At 43.3% G+C, this 9798-nt stretch overlaps 1 pseudogene; it reads left to right on the top strand.

The window, feature by feature from the left end:
- Window positions 1-972: 972 nt before the first annotated feature.
- On the top strand, window positions 973-3571 carry LOC116915002 (annotated as a pseudogene).
- The last annotated feature ends 6227 nt before the right edge of the window (window positions 3572-9798 follow it).

Genomic DNA, 9798 nt, shown 5'->3' with positions numbered 1-9798 from the left:
TTCTCCTCTGAGAAGGGGGAGCACCCTTACCCCAGCCCCTGGCTATCACCCTACCTTGGCACATCAGGACTAAGCACATCCTCTCCCATGGAGGCCAGACAAGGTGGCTCAGTTAGGGGGATGGGATCCTAAGGCAGGCAACAGTGTCAGGGACAGCCCCATTCGAGTTGTCAGAGACTCTTTCTGTTTTAAAACTCAAGTCTAATCGACTTATGGTTCTGTAACTTGGACACCATTAACTACTTGTTCATCTTCTACAGAAGACAGAATGATGTGTAGGAGAGGAAGGCACATTCCCTTTGTATTCGAGGACCAAGATTACAGTCAAAGGAGATATGAGCAAGGTTAAAGAGGTGGCTTTTTTCATGGAATTCTAAAAGAGAAATTTCAAAGATCCGGAACTTTAAAGATCTTAGGGATAGAAAACTCCTCTTCAGACATCCTTCACAGTTCTTTATCGTCTACTCTATGCCCATTTGGGCATCCCAACCACATCTCGCCTTGTGTTCCCTCACATCTCCTGCACTTGCTGAGAACTTCTGCCCTTTGGTTTGAACTACCTCTCCTGGTGACTTCCTGTCACCAAACATATTGAGTGTCTCAGTTTTGCTTCGTCTGACCATGCAGGCTTTAGAATTCCCCCATTTCCAGTATATGGCCTTGGTTTGGAATTTGTAAGGTGAGAAAATGTTAGTTCGGCCTTGTCGCAGCCAGTGTTGCATTATTTATTTACATTGTTAGCTTTCAAAACCACTTACGGCAGCCATCTTACCGGCACTGTGAACCATAGGACATGTGGTTACTGCATCTCCAGTCATTTTCACTGTGATAAGGAAATAATGCAAATAATTTTGACAATCAAACAAATTCATCTGTGAATACGATGCAATTTTAGGGGAAAAAAATCACCATTGACTTTGTATTAAGAACAATTCTGGCTTGGCGGTGGAGGCCAGGGAGGAAGACGTCCTAATGAGCGATTCACAGATAAGCATGGCCGCCACTGCTGCTGTCAGTCCCAGTGACTACCTGCAGCCTTCTGCCGCTACCACCCACGACTCCCAGCCGTCTCCCTTGGCCTTGCTTGCTGCAACATCTAGCAAAATTGCCCCGCTCCCCAGCTGTTGAAGCTGCAGTGACACCTCCTGCCCCCCCCAGCCTACCCCAAGGAAACTGGTCCCTATCAAACCCGCCCCTCTCCCTCTCAGTCCCTGCAAGAATAGCTTTAGTATCTTGTCATCTAAAGGAAATATACTTCAGATTCAGGGCTCCCAGCTGAGTGCCTCCTACCCTGGAGGGCAGTTTGTGTTTGCGATCCAGAACCCCATCTTGATCAACAAAGGGAGTCGATCAAATGCAAGTATCCAGTACCAAGTCCCTCAGATTCAAGGGAGCAGTCCCCAGACCATCCAGGTGCAGCCCAGTCTCACCAACCAGATGAGGATCATCCCAGGCACCAACCAAGCCATAATCACCCCGTCAACATCCATCCGGTCACAAGCCTGTCCCCCATCAAGCCAGCTCCTGCCCAGAAGTCAAATACGACCCCTCTGCAGAGCAGAGTGAAGCTGACGGGGAGGGGGTGGGGGGCAACATAACGCTCACCCTGGGGCCCCTGCTCAGCTCCTCACTGAGAGCCCCCACCCCACTGTCTAAGACTAATCATAAAGCTAGGAAGAAGAGCCTTCCTGTGTCACAGCCATCAGTAGCTGTGGCTGAGCAGATGGAGAAGGTGCTGAACAAAACCACAGCGTACAACATCATCCAGGCAGGAAACAACCTGCTGATCATTCAGAGCCCTGGTAGGGGCCAACCAGCTGTGGGCCAGCAAGTCCAGGTGGTGCCACCCAAGGCTGAGCAGCAACAGGTGGTCCAGATCCCCCAGCAGGCACTGCAGGTGGTGCAGGCTGCCCCTGCCACCCTCCCCATCGTTCCCCAGAAGCCTTCCCAGAACTTTCAGATCCAGACAACTGAACCAACACCAACCCAGGTTTATATCCGTACACCTTCCGGTGAGGTACAGACAGTCCTTATCCAGGACAGCCCCCCAGCAACAGCTGCAACCACATCAACCATCTCCTGTAACAGCCCGGCGCTCTGAGCTCCCCATCTGAGTGGCACCAGCAAAAAACACTGGGCTGCAATTCTGCGAAAAAGAGCGACCCTTGCCAAAGATTGCGCCTGCTGGGAGCATCATCAGCCTGAACACTGCACAACTGGCAGCAGCTGCTCAGGCCCATGCAGACCATCAACGACAATGGTGTCCAAGTCCAGGGTGTGCCTGTCACCATCACCAACACTGGCGAGTAGCAACAGCTGACAGTGCAGAACGTTTCTGGAAACAGCATCAGCGGGCTGAGCCCCACCCAGATCCAGCTACAGATGCAGCAGGCCCAGGGGGAGCAGCTACGAGTGGGAGGCTGCTTCCACTCCACTCCCCAGCCCTGCCAGGGCTCTCCTCCAGACATTCCAACTTCCCGTGAAAGGTCAGATGCCAAGGACTCCCCCACTCCCTCTTTTCCACGGAGAACGTTGCCTTATACTCAACTTCAGATGACGAACACTGTGTACGGTTGTGCTTTAAAGACATTTTATTTCATTGCTACCTTCCCTTCTTTGCTAGTCACCTGCCCGTCGCTTGTGTTCAGTTTAGGGATGGGGGCAATGCTGAGCATAGCAGGGTCATTTTTTTTTTTTTTTTTTTTGGTATTTTTTTTTCCTCACTTTAACAATTCTTTTCTAAATGACACATTTAAACTCAAATCTGGACTCAGGTGAAAACACCTTCCATCCTGACTCCCTCCCAACGCCTTCATCACCCTACCCACCCAAGCTCCATTGTATACACTGTACATTGTATAATAGACGATTGTGTCTACGACGTGTTGTTTTTTTAAAAATATTGCTTGTTATTTTAGAGGCTTTTAAATTAAACAGAAATCCAACTTCATTTTTTGTTGTAACTGCTTGAGGATGTTTTATTAATTAAGTGAAGGTTTGTTATCCTTTATTAACGATGTATTTTGTTGGTCAGTACTGGGCTGACGAAAGGTTTCTTGCTAATAAATTTACTTGCCCAAGGGGGAAATAAAGAAAAAGAACATTTCTGGGTGAGACTTCATTTCCAAGACATCTATTACAATACAGTTCAACATACATTTGGTAGTAATTGATCAACATAAAACTTTAAAAATAAAGTTTACAAAACATGTGCGTGTATATGTTTGTTGTATCTTGTGGTAATCAGACTTTTGTCAGTGCGATTTGAGCTCCAGTCATCTGGGAAAAGAAAAGCTCAATCGGCAAATGCGTCAGTAAGATAGCTTTTTAAGCAAATCTTCTGGGGGATTTTCTTGATTAATGACAGGTGGGAAAGGACTCCAACCATCCTACTCACTGGCACCTAGGGCTGGAAGATCTGGGAGGCATGAGGAAAGTATGTGATGTGAGTGGAGACGCAGTTTACTGAGTACCAGCGTACACTGTTCTTTCAGGGGAGCTGAGTTCAGATCTAACCACCTACTTCATGCAGCTTAAAACTGCCAATCTCACTAGCTCCAGGGAGACGTGACATTGGATTATGTTCTCCTCATGAACCTTCACTCAGGTACACATGTACATGCACACGCACACCAGTGTGGTACCAGGCTTTGTATGTTTAAGTGGGCAATTATATCTTATCAATTGATCTAAGATTATTGTGTTGTGTGTTCTTTTATGTGAGGGTTTGAGTGTAGGAAAGTGTGCGGCTGGGATTTGTTTCCGCCAAGATATCTAGCAGATATCTTGGGGCACTGAGGTGCCAGACCCAGCGGGGTAAAAGACACCAATAAATTTCTTTTATTTTCATATTTTTACAACAACACTCAGTAAAGGTTAATTTAACGTTGGGAAGGTGCAGAGCTACAGCTCCATCCAACTGGGGACTCCTGATGTCACTGTGTCTCCCCATCTTTACTGTACACGTGACTTCTGCTTCTTCCCGGAAGAGTTCTTTGCATACATTATGGAGAATATAACACACATAGTGATGATGTTCAACATTCAATATATCGGGCTGGAATATATTTATTCATTAATTATTTAGTAAGTTAGCGTACAAAGTAACAGATTTCATTATGACTTTAAGATGTAATTGAATTTAGTTTTACGTGTATAAGTATTTTGCTTGTATGTATGTATGTGTATCATATGCATGCCTGGTGCCTGAGGCAGCCAGGAGCGGGCATTGTATCTCCCAACCCCAGAACTGTAGCTTTGGATGGCTCAAGACACTATGTAGGTGCTGGGATCTAAGGCCTGGTTTTCTGCAGGATCAGCAAGTGTTCCTAACTGTTTCTCTAGTTCCTCATTAAGACATTTCATACACACTTTGTTTTTATTTCTCTTCCTCCTTCTCAGCTCATCCTTTTGCTCACTTCTTGCTGGTCCTTTCCCTCCTCATGCAGAGTTTACATTCTGTTCTTACGTCACATGTGTGTTACTGCTAACAACCCTCAAGACATCTTTCTCTCATTGTCTCCTTTCGAGTTTCAAGACGTTCCCCTACAGGTAAACCTACGCTCCCGGTTTCTGTTTGTGAGAGACAACTTGTAGCGCTTGACTTTCTGTACCTGTATTATTCCCTCAACACAAGGATTTCTAGGTCTCAGAACTATTCTGTAAATGTCACTTTTCTTTTTGAGAAACTGCCTTTTATAGAGATCTTTGAAAGTCCTGTAACACCTCCTTCTGTATATGCCAGGGTCCTGCCACTAAAAATCACTTCGGTGACAAAAATTGTAAAAAAAAAAAAAAAAAGAATCTGTAGTTTCCAGTCATCCCAGCAGGCAAATCCTTTGTAGTGAACCAGAGAAGAACATTACCTTGGCTTCGTTGGATCAATTGATCATAGCAGGCTGTAGCTGAGAAAATACCTGGAACTCAAAACAAACCAGCACTAATGCTACAAAACATTCTTCTTTCTTCATTTTTTATTTCATTTCTTTTTTTTTTTTTTTTTTTTTTTCCTTTAGGGCCTTTAGGAACATTTTTATTTACATTTCAAATGTTATTCCTTTCCTGGTTTCCTGGACATAAGCCCCCTATCCCATCCCCCTCCACGTCTTCTATAAAGGTGTTCCCCCTCCTCATCCACCCCACTTCCAACCACCCCAGCATTACCCTACACTGGGGGGGTAGAGCCTTGGCAGGAGCAAGGGCCTCTCCTCCCATTGGTGCCCAACAAGGCCATCCTCTGCTACATGTGCAATTGGAGCCCTGGATCAGTCCATGTATAGTCTTTGAGTAGTGGTTTAGTCCCTGGGAGCTCTGGTTGGTTGGCATTGTTCTTATGGGGTTGCAAGCTCCTTCAACTCATTCAATCCTTTCTAATTCCTCCAACAGGAATCCCATTTGCAGTTCAATCATTTGCTGCTAGCATTCCCCTCTGTATTTGACATGCTCTGGCAGGGCCTCTCAGGAGACAGCTATATCAGGCTCCTGTCAGCATGCACTTCTTGGCTTAATCAATCTTATCTAGTTTTGGTGGCTCTATGTATATGGGCTGTGTACCCATGTGGATAGGCTCTGAATGGCCATTTCTCAGTCTCTGCTCCAAACTTTGCCTCCATATTTGCTCCTATGAATATTTTGTTCCCCCCTTTTAAAAGGAGTGAGGCATCACAATTTGGTCATCCTTCTTCTTGAGCTTCATGTGGTCTGTGAATTGTATCTTGGGTAATTTGAGCTTTTTGGATAATATCCATTTATATAAGTGAGTGCATACCATGTGTGTTTTTCTGTCATTAGGTCACTTCACTCGGGATGATATTTTCTAGTTCCATCCATTTGCCTATGAATTTCATGAAGTCATTGCTTTTTATAGCTGAGTAGAACGCCATTGTGTAGATGTACCACATTTTCTGAATCCATTCCTCTGTTGAAGGGCATCTGGGTTCTTTCCAGGTTCTAGCTATTATAAATAAGACTGCTATGAACATAGTGGAGCGTGTCTCTTTGTTGTATGTTAGGGCATCTTTTGGGTATATGCCAGGGAGAGGTATAGTTGGGTCCTCAGGTAGTACTATATCCAATTTTCTGAGGAACCTCCAGACTGATTTCCAAAGTGGTTGTACCAGTTTGCAATCCCACCAACAATGGAAGAGTGTTCCTCTTTCTCCACATCCTCACCAGCATCTGTTGTTACCTGAGTTTTTGATCTTAGCCATTCTGACTGGTGTGAGGTGAAATCTCATGGTTGTTTTGATTTGCATTTCCCTGATGACTAAGGATGTTGAGCATTTCTTTAGGTACTTGTCAGCCATTTGATAATCTTCAGCTGAAAATTCTTTGTTTAATCTGTACCCCATTTTTTCTTCCATTTTTATTAAATTGGGTATTTCTTATTTACATTTCAAATGTTATTCCCTTTCCTAGTTTCCAGGCCAACATTCCCCCTAACCCCTCCCCCTCTCCTTCTATATGGGTGTTCCCCTCCCCATCCTCCCCCATTACTGCCCTCCCCCCAACAATCACATTCACTAGGGGATCCAGCCTTGGCAGGACCAAGGGCTTCCCCTTCCACTCTGTACCCCATTTTTAATAGGGTTATTTGGCTCTCTGGAGTCTAACTTCTTGAGTTCTCTGTATATATTGGATATTAGCACTCTATCAGATGTAGGATTGGTAAAGATCTTTTGCCAATCTGTTGGTTGCTGTTTTGTCCTAATGACAGTGTCCTTTGCCTTACAGAAGCTTTGCAATTCTATGAGGTCCCACTTGTCGATTCTTGATCTTAGAGCATAAGCCATTGGTGTGTTGCTCAGGAAATTTTCACCAGTACCCATATGATCCGCAGTCTTCCCCACTTTTTCTTCTATTAATTTGAGAGTATCTGGTTTTATGTGGAGATTCTTGATCCACTTGGACTTAAGCTTTGTACAGGGTGATAAGAATGGACCAATTTGCATTCTTCTACATGCTGACCTCCAGTTGAACCAGCACAATTTGTTGAAAATGCTATCTTTTTTCCAATGGATGGTTTTAGCTCCTTTGTCAAAGATCAAGTGACCATCAAGTGTGTGGGTTCATTTCCGGGTCTTCAATTCTATTCCACTGATCTACCTGCCTGTGTCTGTACCAATAGCATATACTTTTTGCCACACTTGCTCTGTAATTCAGCTTGAGGTCAGGGATGGTGATTGCCCCAGAAGTTCTTTTATTGTTGAGGATAGTTTTCACTATCCTGGCTTTTTTGTTATTCCAAATGAATTTGCAAATTGCTCTTTCTAACTTTGTGAAGAATTGAGTTGGAATTTTGATGGGGATTGCACTGAATCTGTAGATTGCTTTTGGCAAGAAGGCCATTTTTACTATATTAATCCTGCCAATCCATGAGCATGGGAGATCTTTCCATCTTCTGAGATCTTCTTCAATTTCTTTTTCCAGAAACGTGAAGTTCTTGTCATACAGATCTTTCACTTGGCTTGGTTAGAGTCACACAGAGGTAGTTTATGTCATTTGTGACTATTGTAAGGGTGTCATTACCCTAATTTCTTTCTCGGCCTGTTTATCCTTTGAGTAGAGAAAGATTTGTTTGAGTTAATTTTATACCCAGACAGTTTGATGAAGTTGTTTATCAGGCTTAGTGGTTCTCTGGTGAAACTTTTGGGGTCATTTAAGTATACTAACATGTTATCTGCAAATAGTGATATTTTGACTTCTTCCTTTCCAATTTGTATCTATTTGACCTCCTTTCGTTGTCTGATTGCTCTGACTAGGACTTCAAGAACTATATTGCATAAGTAGGGAGAGAGTGGGCAGCCTTGTCTAGTCCCTGATTTTAGTGGGATTGTTTCAAGTTTCTCTCCATTTAGTTTGATATTGGCTACTGGTTTGCTGTATATTGCTTTTACTATGTATAGGTATGGGCCTTGAATCCTGATCTTTCCAGGACTTTTATCATGAAGGGGTGTGGGATTTTGTCAAGTGCTTTCTCAGCATCTAATGAGATGATCAGGTGGTTTTTTTTTTCTTTGAGTTTGTTTATATAGTCTATTATGTTGATGGGTTTCTGTATATTGAACCATCCCTGCATCCCTTTGATGAAGCCTACTTGATCATGATGGATGATCATTTTGATGTGTTCTTGGATTTGACTTTTGAGAATTTTATTGAGTATTTTTCAACTGATATTCATGAGAGAAATTGGTCTGAACTTTTCTTTCTTTGTTGGGTCTTTGTGTGGTTTAGGTATAAGAGTAATTGTAGCTTCATAGAAGGAATTCGGTAGTGCTCCGTCTGTTTCTATTTTGTGGAATACTTTGGATAGTATTGGTATGAGGTCTTCTATGAAGGTCTGATAGAATTCTGCACTAAACCTGCTGCAAAACATTCTTGGACAGCAAGTGGAAGCCATGGTTCACATGAGGCAAAGGCTGCTGACATTAGAATCAGGAGAGATGTAATAATCCTGCAGGGTTTATTTGTTTAACCAAATGGAAACCATAGGATTGAAGCTGCCACAGAGAGCACGTTGGACTTGGCCCTGTGTGTCAGTGTTGGAGTAATTGGAGAAAGGCCCACGTTCATGGTGCAACCTCAGTTGCAGTGGAAACCACAGATGGAAGGAGTCACACAGAGAAGGTGAGGCTTGGCAGCACAGGGCAGGGTTGGACTACCTGAAGGTGATAGGGTAGATGGAGTTGTAACTTCAATTGTAAGGAGATCTCAGCAGGTGGTAATCTCAGATTTTTCTGGACAACGCCTAAAACAGCAGGTGATGGGGGATATTTGTGAATGAGCCCTTGAGATCATATGTGTGAGCTGAAGACCAGTAGACAGGAAAGACTACATGCCCGAAATCAAAACACTCTGTTCCCATAACTGGCTGAAAGAAAACAGGAAAACAGGTCTACAGCACTCCTGACACACAGGCCTATAGGACAGTCTAGCCACTGTCAGAAATAGCAGAACAAGGTAACACCAGAGAAAACCTGATGGCGAGAGGCAAGTGCAGGAACCCAAGCAAAAGAAACCAAGACTACATGGCATCATCGGAGCCAAAGCAAACACTGAATATCCAAACACACCAGAAAAGCATGATCTAGATTTAAAATCACATTTGATCATGATGCTGGAGGACTTCAAGAAAGACATGAAGAACTCCCTTAGAGAAACACAGGAAATCATAAATAAACAGGTAGAAGCCTATAGAGAGGAATCACAAAAATCCCTGAAAGAATTCCAGGAAAACATAATCAAACAGGTGAAGGAGCTAAAAATGGAAATAGAAGCAATAAAGAAAGGACACAGGGAAACAACCCTGGATACAGAAAACCAAAGGAAGAGAAAAGGAGATGTAAAAATAAGCATCACCAAAAGAATACAAGAGATAGAAGAGAGAATCTCAGGAGCAGAAGATTCAATAGAAAGCATTGACACAACTGTCAAAGATAATGTAAAAGGGAAAAAGCTACTGGCCCAAAACATACAGAAAATCCAGAACACAATGAGAAGATCAAAACTAAGGATAATAGGTATAGAAGAGAGTGAAGACTCCCAGCTCAAAGGACCAGTAAATATCTTCAACAAAATCATAGAAGAAAACTTCCCTAACCTAAAGAAAGAGATGCCCTTAAACATACAAGAAGCCTACAGAACTCCAAATAGATTGGACCAGAAAAGAAATTACTCCCGTCACATAAGAGTCAAAACACCAAATGCAAAAAAAGAAAGAATATTAAAGCAGTAAGGGAAAAAGGTCAAGTAACATATAAAGGCAGACCCATCAGAATCACACCAGACTTCTCGCCAGAG

The sequence above is a fragment of the Rattus rattus genome, chromosome 13 (genome assembly GCF_011064425.1).
Source record: "Rattus rattus isolate New Zealand chromosome 13, Rrattus_CSIRO_v1, whole genome shotgun sequence".
NCBI lineage: Eukaryota > Metazoa > Chordata > Mammalia > Rodentia > Muridae > Rattus > Rattus rattus.
The sequence above is the reverse complement of the archived record's forward strand: the minus strand, read 5'-3'. Positions and strand labels throughout refer to the sequence as shown.